At 49.0% G+C, this 15,547-nt stretch overlaps 1 long non-coding RNA gene and 1 pseudogene across 1 annotated transcript; both read right to left on the bottom strand.

The window, feature by feature from the left end:
* The window catches only part of LOC114005258 (saccharopine dehydrogenase-like oxidoreductase pseudogene), a 10,748-nt pseudogene extending 10,300 nt beyond the window's left edge, over window positions 1-448 (bottom strand).
* A 7,820-nt stretch (window positions 449-8,268) lies between these two features.
* Window positions 8,269-15,547, bottom strand: LOC102486289 (uncharacterized). Its single transcript, XR_336818.1, has 3 exons — window positions 15,290-15,547; window positions 11,007-11,153; window positions 8,269-8,937 (listed from the first exon to the last, which is right to left on the bottom strand). It is a non-coding gene; the product is annotated as an uncharacterized LOC102486289 (long non-coding RNA).

Here is a 15,547-nt window from a genome sequence, read left to right as displayed (position 1 = left end):
ATCCCCTATAGTAAAAAAATCTAAAAAAAAAAAAAAAAAAAGACAATGAATTAAATTAAATTAAATAATTTTTTTAAAAAAAGAAAGAAACTCTACCGGAATCCTTTCAACCCCCGCTTTTCTCACTGTAGCCTCCATGAGGACGTTTTCCACAGATTTGTATTTATAAGACTAGAGACCTCTTCCCTAGCTGGACATCATATCCAGTCCCACAAAACACCCAGGTAAAGGGGACATGACGTACTCATGTGAAGTCTGGTTAAACAGTCTGACTTTCCAGGTCCTATAATCCCTGGCACTTTTAGGATCTGCTCTCAGAACCTGCTCTTGTCCACCCCCACACCATTTTACCCTCTCTGCTTAAGTGACTGTGGGTCCCCAACAGGGCCATGAGTAAAGAGACCCAGGCCCTCACCTTGATCTTCATTGGATTACTCCATGCGGCCATTGTCCCAGGCAATGTCTGGTCACATTTTTCAGTGTGACCTCTGCCTCTGGACTTAACAGACGCCCCAAGCTGGGGAAGACACCACAAACTTGTTTGGAGCCCTTAATGCTGAGCCATCAGCAGGTGCTCTTTTTCTCATCTGCTCAAGCTCCCATAATGCTGTGGTAAGACCCCTGTTTTAACCTCTGTCAGTTTCCACTTTGCTCATCATCTTTCTGAATACCCATCTAAAGGCTTTGATCCTCCAGCGGTGGGTCTTCTGATTTTCTACTTTCTCTTCTCACTCAGTCTCATCCCTACTAAGGCTTCTTTATCCACCCAATTTTTTTTAGAAGCCTTTAAAAAGTGTCTGCCTTCCTGAATGAGCCCTTTTATTGTTCCCTCCATGCCTTTCCTCATTCTCCAGCTAATTAACCTCATGTTATTAGCTAGCACCTGGTAGAGCCACAAGGGGAGTCTGGGACAGCAAATTTGGTGAGGTTTCTTGAACCGGCTTCTGGTTTGAAAGCAGTAAGAGTCTACCTGGAGGATTCACACAAAAAGAGCCCCTAAGATGCCTCCACTTTACCAGGATGTAGGGAATGGGGCATATTCAGTGGGTTAATATCCTGGTCATGCTCAAGCTGGGCCCTCATGGCTACCATAAGCAGATCCTCTGCTTCATCTGGAGTGCTAAGGTAGGCATTTCTAAGGGGGTGACCAGACCCCCTTCTTAGAGGAAGCTGAGCTTATAGCGGCTTTTATTCAGTCCACCCAGCTGGCTGTTTCCCTGGGGAATAATCTCTTATCTGTCTGGACCACGGACAGCCATCTGTGAGCTATTGGACTATTTCAGGAGGGGTGGAGGGATGGAGGAGGAAGAGGCCAGTGGAACATTCTAGCACATAGCATCAGAGATACAGTAATACTACCCCAAGGGGAAAAGAAGGGTCTACATCTACACATAATCCATGGCCTTGGCATGGTAGACACAGTAGAAGCACTAAATTTCATATAGGGCCGGCTGAGGGCAAGAGCTCCTGCTCCCCAGGACAGGGCAAGGACACCTGAGGAAGGTGGTGGTGGCCCAGGGCAGGTTCTGGCTGTGACTGACTGTGATGCAGTACTGCCACAGCCAGCATACAGGGCACAGAGACTTAAGCTGGAGACATGCTCTGTCGGAAACCAATGTCACAATGAGATCAGTAGACTCCGGCTTCAGCAGCGGCTTTCCTTGTGGCCCAAACCCAGGAATTCTCTGGGGCAGTTTCTGCTTATGCTGCCCCAGAAATCTTTTGGGGTCAAGGACATGAAAGCATCACCATGGATATCGAGAGCCTACTCACACTATGGTGGTGTAGGGAATGGACATTTTTTTTTTTTTTTTTTTTTTTTTTTTGTGGATGCTTTTGAGAATCTAGGGACTGGAACCGGTATGGAATTTCCAAGATTCCATTCTATCTAATGTATGAACTGGAAAGCCTGCTCAGAAAATTCCAGACTGCGGTCCCCAGACAGAGGCCACCACTACGCTAGTTTGGGGCACCCATGATTTTACATGTCCCTTGCGTGTGTGAAGCCATGCTCTACTCACCTGGGCAACCAGAACCTGAAGGAAAAGGGTCCCCCCATCAGAGTGGAGCTCCTGCCTTCTCTGGATGCCAACGACACCTACATTCTTTCCATGGGTCTCTAGGTCCATCAACCCTCTGTCCACACAGAGGGGAGGAGTCTCAGCCATCTTACTCTTGTTTCCTGAGGAGGACCAGGTATCAGGCCAGCAGGCCGTCAAGACAGCGGGGAACCTTCCTGAGCCCAGAACAGGCATCCCCCTGCTATGGATCGCCAAGGTCTAGAAATGACACTATAGGCCATAATGTGTAGGTCCATACCATTCCTCCATGAGACCATGGAGAAAAAGCAGAAGCAGGTCCTTTGAGGACAATTTAAAGTTCCCTTTGGTCTCAACTCTGAAGTAGAAAACCTTCTCAGAGATTGCTCACTCTGGACCCCAGGGAGAGGCCACACTAGATGACATCACAGGGCACCCATGGTTTAGGAGGGGCCAGGACAGCATGGAGCCATCCCTTGACTCACGGGCAATCAGAAAAGGGATGTGAGGGGCTCCACCATCACAGGGGAGCCCCTGCCATTGCCAGATCTTGCACAAACCTGCATTCTGACCTCACACCCTGATTTTCCATTCACCCCTCAGAGAGGAGGCTCAGCCAGCCTGTTTTCTCCTCTTTATCTTGCTTCCTGAGGGAAACCAGGAGTCAAGGCATGGGACCAGCAGGACAGCTGCTATGCCTTTCAGACATGCCACAGCCTAGCGATCAGGACCACCCTCCCAGCACAGCACCCAGCCTAGCCTTGGGCCTCCCCATGACCTACAGCACCAGCAACCTTGGTGGAGAGCTATGGGGAGCTGACCATTCCCAAGGCACATCGATAGAAGGAAGCACCCTCAAAGCTGGGCAGTTCCTTAACACGGGGCAGTTCTATGATGGGACTTCAGCCTACTCCTGAGCCAGAGGAGGCATTCCCTGCTGAGCCTGTGGCAAGAGCCAGGGCCAAAGGAAGCCCACAAAAGAGCCATCACCCACGTTGTAAGGAAACTTTGGTGAGTGCTGGCCCATCTCAGAAAGAGAAACCAAGTGGCTTCAGCTGAGGCAGACACATAAACACGTAAGTGGGGTGGTCCATCTGCTCTACCTGCCTTCTATACTTTATGCGTCTAGAACTGTCATTCTAAATTGACTTGCCATCATTGTACGCATTGACGGGGTACAAGGTGATGTTCTGATGTTCATATACAAGGTGGGATGGTAAAATCAAGCTAATAATATGTGTAAGATGGATCCATCATGGATCCCATGGTCTTGTTGGACACAAAAATTCCATCACCTTGAGCAAGAGCCAGATGCACCAGGCCCCCACCAATGGCAAACCCTATGTCTGTGGCACCCAGACTTGGAAGGACCATTAGGACTTTGCCAAAAAAACTGGCCCAGTTGGCTCTCTTCAGAGACAAGTTTTGCTGGAAGACTCTGGGCCTGAAGAGAGTGTCCCCAAGCCCAGGCATCTGCCAACACCCCAGCACTGTGAATGAGCTGATCTTTCCCAGTCCACCATCCCAACTCTAATTGCCCACTGGGACATCCCCATAGTTTTGAGCCTGGTGTTCTCCCTCCCTCACCAGGCTGAGTTACCACTGGAGTCAGGCCTGGAAGCACGAGCAGGTTGACCACAGAGCCCAGAGACAAAGGGCTCCTACTGGGAATTCCAATATCTTGAGGTCTGGTCTACGTGTCTTCAGTCCAGAAAGACCATGAGTGGACATCCAGGAATTTCCCTGAAATTTGCTGTCCCTCCTCCCACCAACCACTAGTTCAGAGGTCTGTGCCATTTGTACCATTTCTTTGAGTATAAGAGCTGAATCCTGCCACATGTCACATCTTCCCTGACACTGCCAGGATGAAATGAGCAGGCTCTGAGACTTTACAGAGACTGTGTCATGAGGGGCTTCATACCCTCAAGAAAACATGAAGCAGGGCCAAAGACTGGTCTGCACCCTGCATGGCGGCCCCTCATCTGGCCCCTTCGAAATTGAAGTGTGCCTGTATACGCTTATTGCATAGTCATGGACTTCCATTAAAATGCCCTTGAAGGAATGCAGGTGTCTGTGCACACACAGATGCATAGGGTGCTCTTACTGGTTTCCACTTAGCACGTCCAGTTCCTAGGACTTAAAGAGCAGGTTTTCATGCCGTCTCCTTCCCAGTCCTAGACTGGAGTCCACAAGTAGATATCCATGAGAGCACATTTCCTGGTCAGCTGACACATGCATGCCTATAACATAATCAGGTAAGAGATGCCACCACTTCACAGGAAGCTTGTTCAAATAGACCAATGCTTCAAGGAGCTCTGCTGGAATCCCATCAACCCTCATTTTCCTAAACAGAACCTTCATGAGGACATTTTCCACAGGTTTGGATTTAAAATACTAGACCCAGACATCACATCCAGTCCCACAAAACATCCAGGTAGAGGAGACACAACGTCCTCACATGAAGCCTTGTTAAACAGTCTGACGTTTCATGTCCTATAATCCCTGCCATTTTTAGGCTCTGCTCCCAGAACCTTCTCTCGTCCACCCCCAGATCATTTTACTCTCTCTGCTTTAAGAGGCCTTGGGTCTCCAGCAGCGCCGTGAGTAAAGAGACCCAGGCCCTCGCCTTGATCTTGACTGGATCACCCCATATGGCCTTTGCCCCAAGCAATGTCTGGTCACATTTTTCAGTGTGACCTCTGGACTTAGAGACTCTCCAAGCTGGGGAAGACACCACAAACTTGTTTGGAGCCCTTAACACTGGACCATCTGCAGGTGTTTTTTTTTTTTTCTCATCTGCTCAAGCTCCCATAATGCTTTGGTAAGACCTCTGTTTTAAGCTTCATCAGTTTCCACTTTGCTCATCACCTTTCTGAATAACCATATAAAGACTTTGATCCTCCTGAGGAGGGTCATCTGATTCTCTATTTTCTCTTCTCTTTCAGTCTCATCCCTACCAAGGTTTTCTCTATCCGACTGATTTCTTGGAAGCCATTTAAAAGTGTCCACCTTCCTGGAGTCCTTTCACTGTCCTGTCACCCATCTTTCCCCATTTCTGGGGTAATTAACCTCATGTTATTAGCTAGCACCTGAAAGAACCATGAGGGGAGTTGGGGACTGCAAATGTAGTGAAACTTTTTGAATGGACTTCTGGTTTGGAAGCAGTAAGGTTCTATCTAAGGCAGTTCTTATGAAGCGTCGCCTTGACAGCATTTATTAGGACCTGGGGAACTAGCATATTCAATGGGTGAATACCCTGTTCATGCTATGGCCTGCCCCATGTGGCTTGTATAAGATGCACACCCTACTGCTTCGTCTGGAGGGCTGAGGATGGCATTTTTAGGTGAGGTGGATTATTTCCCTTGACTGTGTAAGCTGAGCTTGCAGTGGCACTTATCCCGTCCCCTAGGCTGGCTGTTTCCTAGGGAAAATCCTCATCTGTGTCTGCATCATTGAAGGCCATCTGTCAGTTTTTGGACTGTCTAAGGAGACGTAGCAAGTTCTAGCAAATAGTAAAGAAGGCACAGTAACCCACCCCAAGGAGCCAAGAAGGATCTAAACCACTGGGACATCATCCATGGCCTTGAGGTGGAGGACACGGCAGGAACACTGTATTTCCTCTGGAGTACAGGAGAGGGCACAATCTCCTGCACCTCCCCATACAGTAAGGACACGCGATGGATGAGGAGGTGGTGGCGCCCGGGCAAAGTTCTGGCGAATACTCTCTGCAGCGCAGTAATACCACAGCCAGGGTGTAGAACACAGAGACCAAAGCTGGGCCACATGCTCTGTCGGACGCCAATGGCACAACGAAATTTGTATACTCTGCTTTCAGCAGAGGCTTCCATGTGACTGGAAGCTGAGAACCCTCTGTGTTAGTTTCTCCATAGGCTGCCCCAAAAGTCTTCTGGGACCAGGATATGAAAACACCGCTATGGATGGCTAGAGCCTAGAGTTGCTCTTCACGCCTTTGTGACAGCATCTCTGCCATGTATTGCAGAGGCCTGGGGGAAGCTATGAGAGTTGGACCTGTGTGGAATTTTTGAAATTCCTTTCTATCTAACATATGAACTGGAAAGCCTGCTCAGAAAAATTCCTGACCATGGATCCCTGAGAGGAGCCAACACTAGATCAATTCCTGGGCATTCATGGTTTTACATGTGCCAGGGTGTGGGGAGCCATTCTCCAGTTGCCTGGGTAACCATACCTCCAGGAAAAGGAGGTGGAGCTCTTGCCTTTTCTGGACCTCGTTAACACCAGCATTCCTTCCTGTGTCCCAAGGTCCATCCACTCTGTCCACCTAAAGACGCCAGCCTTGGCCACCCTGCCTTTCCCACCTTCATCTTATTTCCTGAGGAGGACCAGGCGTGAGGACAGGAGGACAGGAGGCCAGCAGGACAGCTGGAAATCCTCCTGAGTCAGGAGTAAGTAGCAGCCCCACCCCCAACCCCTGCCGTGGATCGAAGAACTGGAGTAACTCTCTACCTATGTTGGTGGGTCCCCATCTTCCACTGTAGGTAGAGGGGAATGTGCCGATTCAGCCTCACACTGAGCCTCAGGAATTCTGTGGGTGACCCTCTCTGCCCTCACTAGAAGGATAGGTTGGGTTTTTTTTTTTCTTTATTTTATTTTTATTTATTTATTTATTTATTTATTTATTTATTTGCTATAGGGCACGTGCTCTACCCCGCCAATTTATTTTTTTAAGTTTATTTCTTTTAGAACTCTCGCCAGAGAGAGAGAGAGAGAGTGGAAGAGAGAAAGTGAGAAATCACCCCTCAGGGGTGACGACCATGCCACAATCTCTTCTCTTCCATTATCCCCTCGGGATTTGGGGCACACACGCCTGGCATGAGTTTCAAGCCACTGGGTCTGGAATTCAAAATGTGCAGGCAGCCCTGTGGGATCCAGTGCCTAGCCTCCATGCCACCTACTAGTCCCGAAGCTAGCTCTTGAAGACACATATTTTTTCCTGCCACCTCATCCCTACATACAAGCCCACGCAATGCTGGGAAAGCTCTTCTGGGAGAGATTTAGGCAGTTTCTAAGGGTAATTTGCTGTTCCAGGATTCTGTCATGGCTGCTGTTTTCAGAACTCAATGTCCTTAAAAATCCCCCTGCACTGAGCTAGAGATGTTCATTTTTTAAATCTCACAATCCATAAAAGGCTGTTATCCCCATTAGATGAAGAATTCGTGGCTCAGAGAGTTTTCTAGGGGTCTGGCCCCATGCCCACAGTGCGCCCTCCAGGACAGATGTAGGGCGTCACGGGGGCAGATGCATCTCCTGCTGCCAGCTGACCTCTCTCCTGCAGTGCTGCTTTCCTCTATCCTAAATGGTTACCTCAGGGATGGTGCTTGAGGTATCGTGAGATTGGTTTCTCCTGGATGCCGTGTGCTCAGGGATTTCTCAGTCACTGGCCTCCTTCCTCTGTGCACTTTCAAATTGCAACAGCTCTCTACACTCTCACAACTTCAGCAGCATGGGAAGCCACTGGTCAATACAGATCCCTGATCCTGCCAGTCACACTCCTAAACCCTGCAGGGTCACATCATGCCTCTGCCCAGAAATCTTCAGTGTCTGGACACCGAGGGCCTAGACACTGAGGGCCAAGACCTCCAAAGCCTCCATGACTCCCAGATCCTGCTCTTCCAGGCCCACTGTGATTGGACTTGCCAACCCTGAGCTCTGGCACAGGTGCCCCTGTCCAGCCTGTTACTCCCAATGCCCTGCCCAAATCCTATTCTTATTCAATAGCTCCCTAGGCCTTTGGTTTTCTTCTTCTGCAACTCAGAGAGGACTCCCCACCCTGCCTGGGCCCACACCCTCAGGATACCTCATCTCACAGGTGAGAAGACTATTCCAGGGCCAGTGCCACCCAGCCAACCACACCCAGATCTGCATCCCAATCCCCCCACCGCCATGGTGTGTATGACCTTGGGCAGCCACACAGCCTCAGCTTCCTCATCTGTCATGTAACCTAGCAAGAGTTCCCTCTCCTATGTTGGTTGCAAAATCTTAATGAGGTCATGAGGTCAGCAGGTGGCATGGTGGATAAAGTGCTGGAATTCCCACATGGCTGACTGTGGTTCAAGTCCCGGACCTGGCGACTTGCTTTTTCACTCTCCCTCTCTGTCTTTCTCTGGCAAAAACTCATGTAGAAAAAATTTTAAAATAAATAAATAAAATAGATAATTATTTTTTAAAAAAATCTTAATGAGGTCAGGCTTGCAGAATGCCTACCCTGTACCTGACAAGAGTCGACATTAAATAAACTAATTGCCACTGCCACAGTCACCACCATCACCATCAAAACCTCACAGGGAATGCCAAAGAGATAAATGTTTGCATGTCACAAAGGTGCTAAGTTCTGTGTCCAAATTACTGCTGACAGTGTCCTTGGTGCACCTCCTGCATTCCAGCCACTGAAATCAGCACCTTGATTCTATTTAGATGACACTCATCTTCAAGATGTAAAAACTGAGGCTTAGAGCAAGAGATTTGTCAAAGGTCACCTAGGGGACAGTGTTCAGAACAGACTAGAGCTGATGGAAGATGAAGGGATAAATGCCATTGCTCATGCAGTGGCCCTGTGATGCCTCAAGCCGCTATGTAGGAATCTGGCTGGTCCATTGGAGAGCCCAGGCCATCTGGCCGCAGTCCCGCTATCTGGCAGCTGCTCGGCAGTGCTGCTTTACCTGGGAGTGGCTGGAACACACCCTGGTTCTTCACGTCCACTGCCAAGTCCAAGTGGGAACAGTCAGCTCACGGCGACCACCTTGCTGGCCCCTCTGGGAATGAGGCCGCTGATCCTCAGGGGCAGCTCCAGGGTCTGGCCCACTCAGGCCTCCATCTGGCATGGGGTGAGCTCCACACTGCTGGGCTCGGTCACACACACCTGCAGGACAGGGGCATGGCCCAGGTGCATCAGCCTCCAAGGACAGCTCCAATTGTACTAGGGCTCTGTCTGCTGGGCGCTGAGGACCCGTCAGTGAGTAGACTGAGCCGGGTGACAGGGTGGTGTGTGCTGAGCAATGGGCTCACTCGGGAAAGCCTCCCTGAGAAGGTGACACAGGAGCTCACTCCTGAGAGCCATGTCAGAGGCAGCCAAGCATAGGTCTGGGGGAGAAACATTCTGGATGGAGGGACCGTCCTCGCCAAGGTCCTGAGGCACAGGCTGGCTCAGCACACTGGAGGAATAAGAGGTGCTAGTTTGACTGGAGTGCAGTAGCAAGGGGAGTGGAAGGAGACAGGGGCTGAGAGACAGCGGGTCCCAGCATGAGGCTGGGGTAAGAATCCTGCTTCTCACTGTACCAGCACGAGGGAGAACAGAGGTTTCTATCACCCTGGCCTCTGTGTAAAATCAGCAGCTAGTGACCCAGGGGGAGGCTGCCTGAAATGTCCCAGTGAGAGACCAGCAGTTAGCATAATGGCTATGTCGCTGGACTCCCATGTAGCTGACCACAGTTCAAATCCTGGACCTGGTGGCTTAAATTCACGCTGGGTGCGTGTGTGTGTGTGCCCAAGATCCTGACAGGAGAATGGCGGCGAAGGGATTGCAGCGTGGACATCCCTCCGGGGGGTGATTTCTCACTTTCTGTCTCTCTGTCTCTCTCTGTCTTTCTGGTGAGCGCATGAGCCCTATAGCAAAAACCTCTCAAAAAAAAAAAAGTTGACAGGACTACATATGAAAAAAAAAAATTAGGAAATGTCCCAGTGAGATGATGATGGCTTGAACCAAGGTGGTGGCGGGGTGAGAGTAGGAATCAGGTAGGCTTGAGAAATATTCCAACCGTACAGCTGATTGGACGTATTGAGAGAAAGGTAACAACCACTACTACTAACAGAAAACCAAATTTCCTCCCCTTCAGGTTCCGCTCTAAGGACCTTCAATCCCTTAGCTTCCCTTTAAGAAGGTCTGATCAGCAGCCTCATCTACGCCGTATAGGGCCTGCCCCAGGAGGGGAAGTGGTTGTACCAGCTCCAGCGGGTGAAGTCTGAGCTGAACCCTGGCTTAAAGGCCAGGTTCTCTCCTGGATCCACTCTGTCTCTGGAAGAACCGTCCCCAGGCTTCGGGCTCAGCACTCAGGAGAGAGGGGACACATTTCCCAGGAGGAGGAAGGTGGCAGAGAAAGGACAAGACCGTCCTAGCATATCTAAATATTGAATAACTATGTTTCATCTAAGAGGCTTTTGTTAAATCCTGCTGCATCCGAGGATTAGATCTATCTTTAGATGTGCGCGTGGCTGTGTGCATCTCAGTAAAAAGACAGAATAACCTGTCCATCCAGGTCCCAAATGCATGTGAGAAGGTTGTGACCAGACATTCTGTGGGGCTTCAGTGTCTGCCCTAAAGGAAACAACAAAGGGGTTGAGGTCAGAGCAGTGGTCAGGCAGGGCTTGGGGTCTGCGACTGCACTGGGGCTTGCAGAGGCTCAGCCGTAGGTGACTACCCCCTCTTGCTGCCATCGCTCAGGGTCAAAAGCCAGGCTTGGGGACAATGTACTATATACTGAACGGAAAGGAGGCGGAAGGAGTCCAGACTGGTGTCTTGCAGCTAGGAGGCTCCCGTCACTGAGAATTTGCACAGTTCGGGGGCCCTTCCAATTTGAGACTCTTATCTTTCCAGTCTGGGAATTTCCTAGAATAGCTCTTTGGTTATCTCATGTCTTCTGTGTTCTCTGGCCTTCCTCCCAGTAAACCCAACTCTGTGGATGCTGGCCCTCTGCGGCCATGACTGGCTGATGTGGGATGTTTTATATCCACCTCCTCGGGCTGGCTGTAAGCTCAAGGGCAGGCCCGAGGCTCGACTCCTCATCCCTTCACCTCTTTACCCATTGCCAACAGCAATTACAGGACTCAGAACTAAAGGGTGTTTCTGCATGAAACCCAAGGGCTGCCGAAAAAGAGGTGGCTGGAGACCACCTCTTCAGTCTCCCTGAGCTGTCCTGGCCCTTGGGGTCTCACCTTTATCTCACTGAAATGTGGTGGGTTCTCTGGAAATCGTGTTCTCAGATGACTGAGTCCTCTGTCACTGCCTGTGCCCTTCACGGTGACTGTGGCAACGGCTTAGCTTGAGGAAGACCAGCTGAAGTTTCTACTGCCCCTTTAGGCCTAGAGAGAAAACCACAATGGCATCAGCTAGCTGCATGGGGAAACCTGAGGGCAGTTGACAAGTGAGGGTCCCTGCACACGCTGACACTCACGCCCTTACCCTCAGTTCACACCCTTAGCCACTCACCCACTCAGCCACTCACACCCACGTGTACAAGGTCAACGCTCCCCACTGCTTGGAAAATGGGGCAACAGCCAATGTCTAGCTAGATGCTCTCTTGGCCCTTCCTCTCTCAACTCTGTCTCAGTCCTGGTCCTTAATTTTCTGGTGACCTCATGACTGACATACACAAACACACATGCCTGTGACAGTGGCCCCAGAACCAGCAGCACCTCCCAAAACTTGGATTGGAGTGGGAAGAACTCCCGGTCCTGGATCCACCTGCGGGATACTCTTCCAGACACAGAACTCTGCCTCCACTCCCCAGCACATGCCTCTGCCCGCTCGTAGTCATCTGCTAGAAAGTAGACGACAGTCCCTTTTCTTCTCAAAGCAGGGTCACAACCTCACCTTCGCTCAGAAGGTGACACATCTGAGCAAATAGGAGCAGGAACCAGTGCACAGATGGGACACCCGTTGTGACTCCAGGAGACAGCAGGATTGTGCTGTCCTGGAGGCCAGAGCCCCATCTGACATCAGTCCCTGCCAGTGAATACCAGTGGGACATAAAGGTCTTGGCAAGAACTGGTATGAGGCAGGGCAGATAGTTTTCCTTTCAACTGAAATTTGTCTCTAAGAGTAGTTGTATTGCTTTCAATGACAGTTTTTAGAAAAATAAATGTTAAGTGGAATTAAAATATGTATTTTCAGATTTTCTTATTGCACTTTTTTTCCTTTTTTAAAAATTTTGTTTTGTTTTGTTTTCACCATAGGGCATGTGCACTCACTGGAGAGCGATAGAGAGAGGGAAAGTGAGAAGTCATCCACCCCCAGGGGGAATGGCCATGCAGCAATCCCTTCCTCAGTTTCCTCCAGGGATTTTGTGCACATACACACACACATACATGCTTGGTGTGATTTTCAAGGAGTTGGGTCTGGGACTTGAACTGTCAGTCATGTGGGAGTCTAGTGCCTCAACCAACACACCAGTTTCTGGTCCTACTATTTCTTTCTTAAAAAAAAAAAAAGAATTATTTATTTACTTAATTCCATTTGTTGTTGTTATTATTATTATTAATTTGACCAGAGAGAGAGAGAGACAGAGAGAGAAAGGGAAAGCAAGAAAGCAAGCTGCCAGGTCCAGGACTCAAACCATGGTCAGTCATATGGGAATCCAGCGCCTTTAACCACCACGCTACTTGCTGGCCCCAGCCTAACTATTTCTTTAGTTGTTAGTTTTTGTTACTATTTTCTTTCTTTCTTTCTTTCTCTCTTCTTTTCTTTTTTGGGCACAGTGTTTTGTGTGTGTGTGTGTGTATGTGTGTGTGTGTGTGTGTGTGTTTTTAAGAATTATTTATTTAATTTTATTTATTCATTCTTTTATTTTAATTTGACCAGAGAGAGACAGAGAAAGAGTGAAAGAAAGTGAGAAAGCAAGCCGCCAGGTCTGGGACTTGAACCATAGTTGGCCCTGTGGGAGTGTCTAGCACCTTAGCCACCACACCACCTGCTGGTCCCACGGTGTGTTTTTTCACAGCACAAATATAGTATGTAATTATCAAATCACAGATAAAGACATTTTCACTTTCTTCAGCACTAAAAATTACACTATGTTGTGCACATTTGATGATAGTTCTACTAGTTAAGAAAATAAAAATACGGAAGGCAAGAGGAAAAAACTTTTTTTTTTTTTAGTTTTTTGCTACTAGGCATGTGTGCTGTCCAGAGAGAGATAGAGAGACTCAGTGAGAGGAAAAGTGAGAAATCACCCCCTGGGGGGATGACCATGCCATCCTCCATTCTCCTCTCAGGATTTTGGGCACACACGCACATGCCCCCTGTGTGTTTTTCAAGCAGCTGGGTTCAGGACCTGAACTATACAGCTGGTCATGTGGAATCCAGCTGCCTTAACCTTCATGCTACCTGTGTGCCTCCTCTCTTCTTATAGTTCTCTATTTGAATATCTCCTTATCAGTGAGGCCTCCCTAGTCTACCACACCATCTGCTGTGGCCAGTGTTTTCAAGTATAGTGAGGAAGAAAGGCCATTTACTGATCACAAAGGCAATGCGTTTGCTTTTATAGCTCAGCAGTGGGGCCGGCCCCTACCTCAGTGGAGCCAGCCCCTACCCACATAGGGGCATACCCCCCGCATACTACCTGTAAAGTCCTGCAGGGTTAGCCCTTGGAACATGGCATCCCCCATGTTTCCTGTTTTATTACCATAATATGATAGATTAGCTGCGGGGAAGGAAATGAAGTAATTTCATACACTGGGACAATTTTCTGCATTTTAATTTGATACCCATTTAGGTTATTTGTGTAACAAATGGTAATTCAGAAAAGCCAGTCTCGAGGGGCCAGTAGGTGGCATGGTGACTAAGGCACTGGACTCCCACGTGGCTGACCATGATTTGAGTCCCAGACCTGGCGGCTTGCTTTCTCACTTTCTCTCTCTGTCACTCTCTGGTCAAATTAAAATAAATAAATAAAATAAAATAAAAACAACTCTTTGAAAGAAAAACCAGTCTCAGGCCAACAGGTGGCATGGAGGTTAAGGCAGCTGGATCCCACAGGTCAATTCTGTGGTTCAAGTCCTAGACCTGTCTGTCTGAAAATCATACTGGGAGGGGCCATCAGGTGGCATGGTGGTTAACAGTGCTGGACTCCTACATGGCCGAGTCCCATGTGGTTCAAGTCCTGGACCTGGTGGCTTGCTTTTTCACTTTCTCACTCTATCTCTCTCTGGTAAAAATAAAATTAATTAATTAATTAATTAAGTTAAAATAAAAAAATAATTCTAAAAAAAATAATAATAAAGCAAAGAAAAGAAAATCACACCAGGCACTGCATGTACACAACCAAAATCCTGAGAGGAGAATGGAAGAAAAGGGATTGTAGCAGGGCCATCTCCCTTAGAGGGTGACTTCTCACTCTTCTCCTCTCCGTCTCTCTCTGGCAAGTGCACATGCCCAATAACAAAACAAAACAAACAAAAAAAAAATCAAACCAGTCTCCACGGAAGGGAAACAGTGTGTACTAGTCTAATTGTGTTGCTAACAGAAATACCTGAGACTGGGTAACTTATAAAGAGAGAATAGAAACTGACTGGGTCTAGATGTGTTTTTCAGGCTGCCAGGTTTAGCTGAGGCTCTGACTTTTTCCTGGTTAAAGCGACTGACTCCCAGACTTGGCTGCTTGAAAAACTCACCAGACATTTCCCAGGCTCTCACCTTTATTAGGATCATACAGTGGAAGCCCCTTACTGATGTCCATGCGAAGAGGCTACGCCTCAGGTAAGTGGGCTGGGCCAGGGGGACCTGCACCGCCGCCTTCTGGGAGCGCTGGGGCTGGTCCAGGCCCAGCAGTTCTATGCTGGCTCCTCTGACCAAGTCGATGATCTGGACTGACAAGATAAGTTCTCTCTGGAACTGCCCCACAAGACACAGCTGGGCCAGGGACCCAGAGCTGTGTTTTCCTCTGGGGCTCTGGCCTGAACTACAGCCAGAGTAGAAGTGGGCAGCCTCACTTCAGTTTGAAACCCAGAGGAGAAATGGGCCCAGCTCAGGCCCCTCCAGTACGTTTTCAACCATCCGAGGTGGGGGCCTCAGCACACACTACATTTTTCTTATACGTACATGCCTATGATAAAGTTAGTTTATAAATTAGGTCAGTAAGAGATTAACAGAACAATGATAATGTAACTGATAATATAACAATGATAACTGTAGTGAAGTTTGCATCGGTGTGGCCTCCCTCAAAAAATAAATCAACCATGGTTCCCTGCGGGTCACTAAAACTAAGGAGAGCCAAAGCAGAAGATAAGGGGAACCACTGTAGTCTAGAGTTTAGCAGCCGTGTGCCAACGCGAATTTCTTAGTTGGACAAATGTAGCTGGTTATGTAAGACAAGCAGCCTGGAGAGAAGATCGAGCAGCCTTACCTGACCTGCAGCTGCCAGAAAGGCGGGCGTGCAGCCATCCGAGGAGTTCCCGCTCCCACCCTCAGGCCCGAGCTCAAATCCCTGCACCCCACTCACCTGAGCTCTGCAGAGGGAGAAGACTATCCTCCCAGGGTAGCTAGGAGGACTGGAAATGCTTCAGAACAAATGGGAGAATACTGAGAAATGTCAGCTGAAGACCGGCAGCCAGCCAGGATCCGCACAAGACCCTGCTGCATCTTCTGCCTCACCCCCTGCTGCCTTGGGGTCTTCTCTCTGCTCGGGACCCGGCGTCTAAGGCAGTGGGAGCCACACCTCCACCTTCTGCTGGAGGGCTGGAGACAGCATCGGTTGGTT

Source organism: Tupaia chinensis, unplaced genomic scaffold (genome assembly GCF_000334495.1).
Source record: "Tupaia chinensis unplaced genomic scaffold, TupChi_1.0 Scaffold143599_1, whole genome shotgun sequence".
Classification (NCBI taxonomy): Eukaryota; Metazoa; Chordata; class Mammalia; order Scandentia; family Tupaiidae; genus Tupaia; species Tupaia belangeri.
Note: the sequence above shows the minus strand (reverse complement) of the source record. Positions and strands in the feature narration are given on the sequence as shown.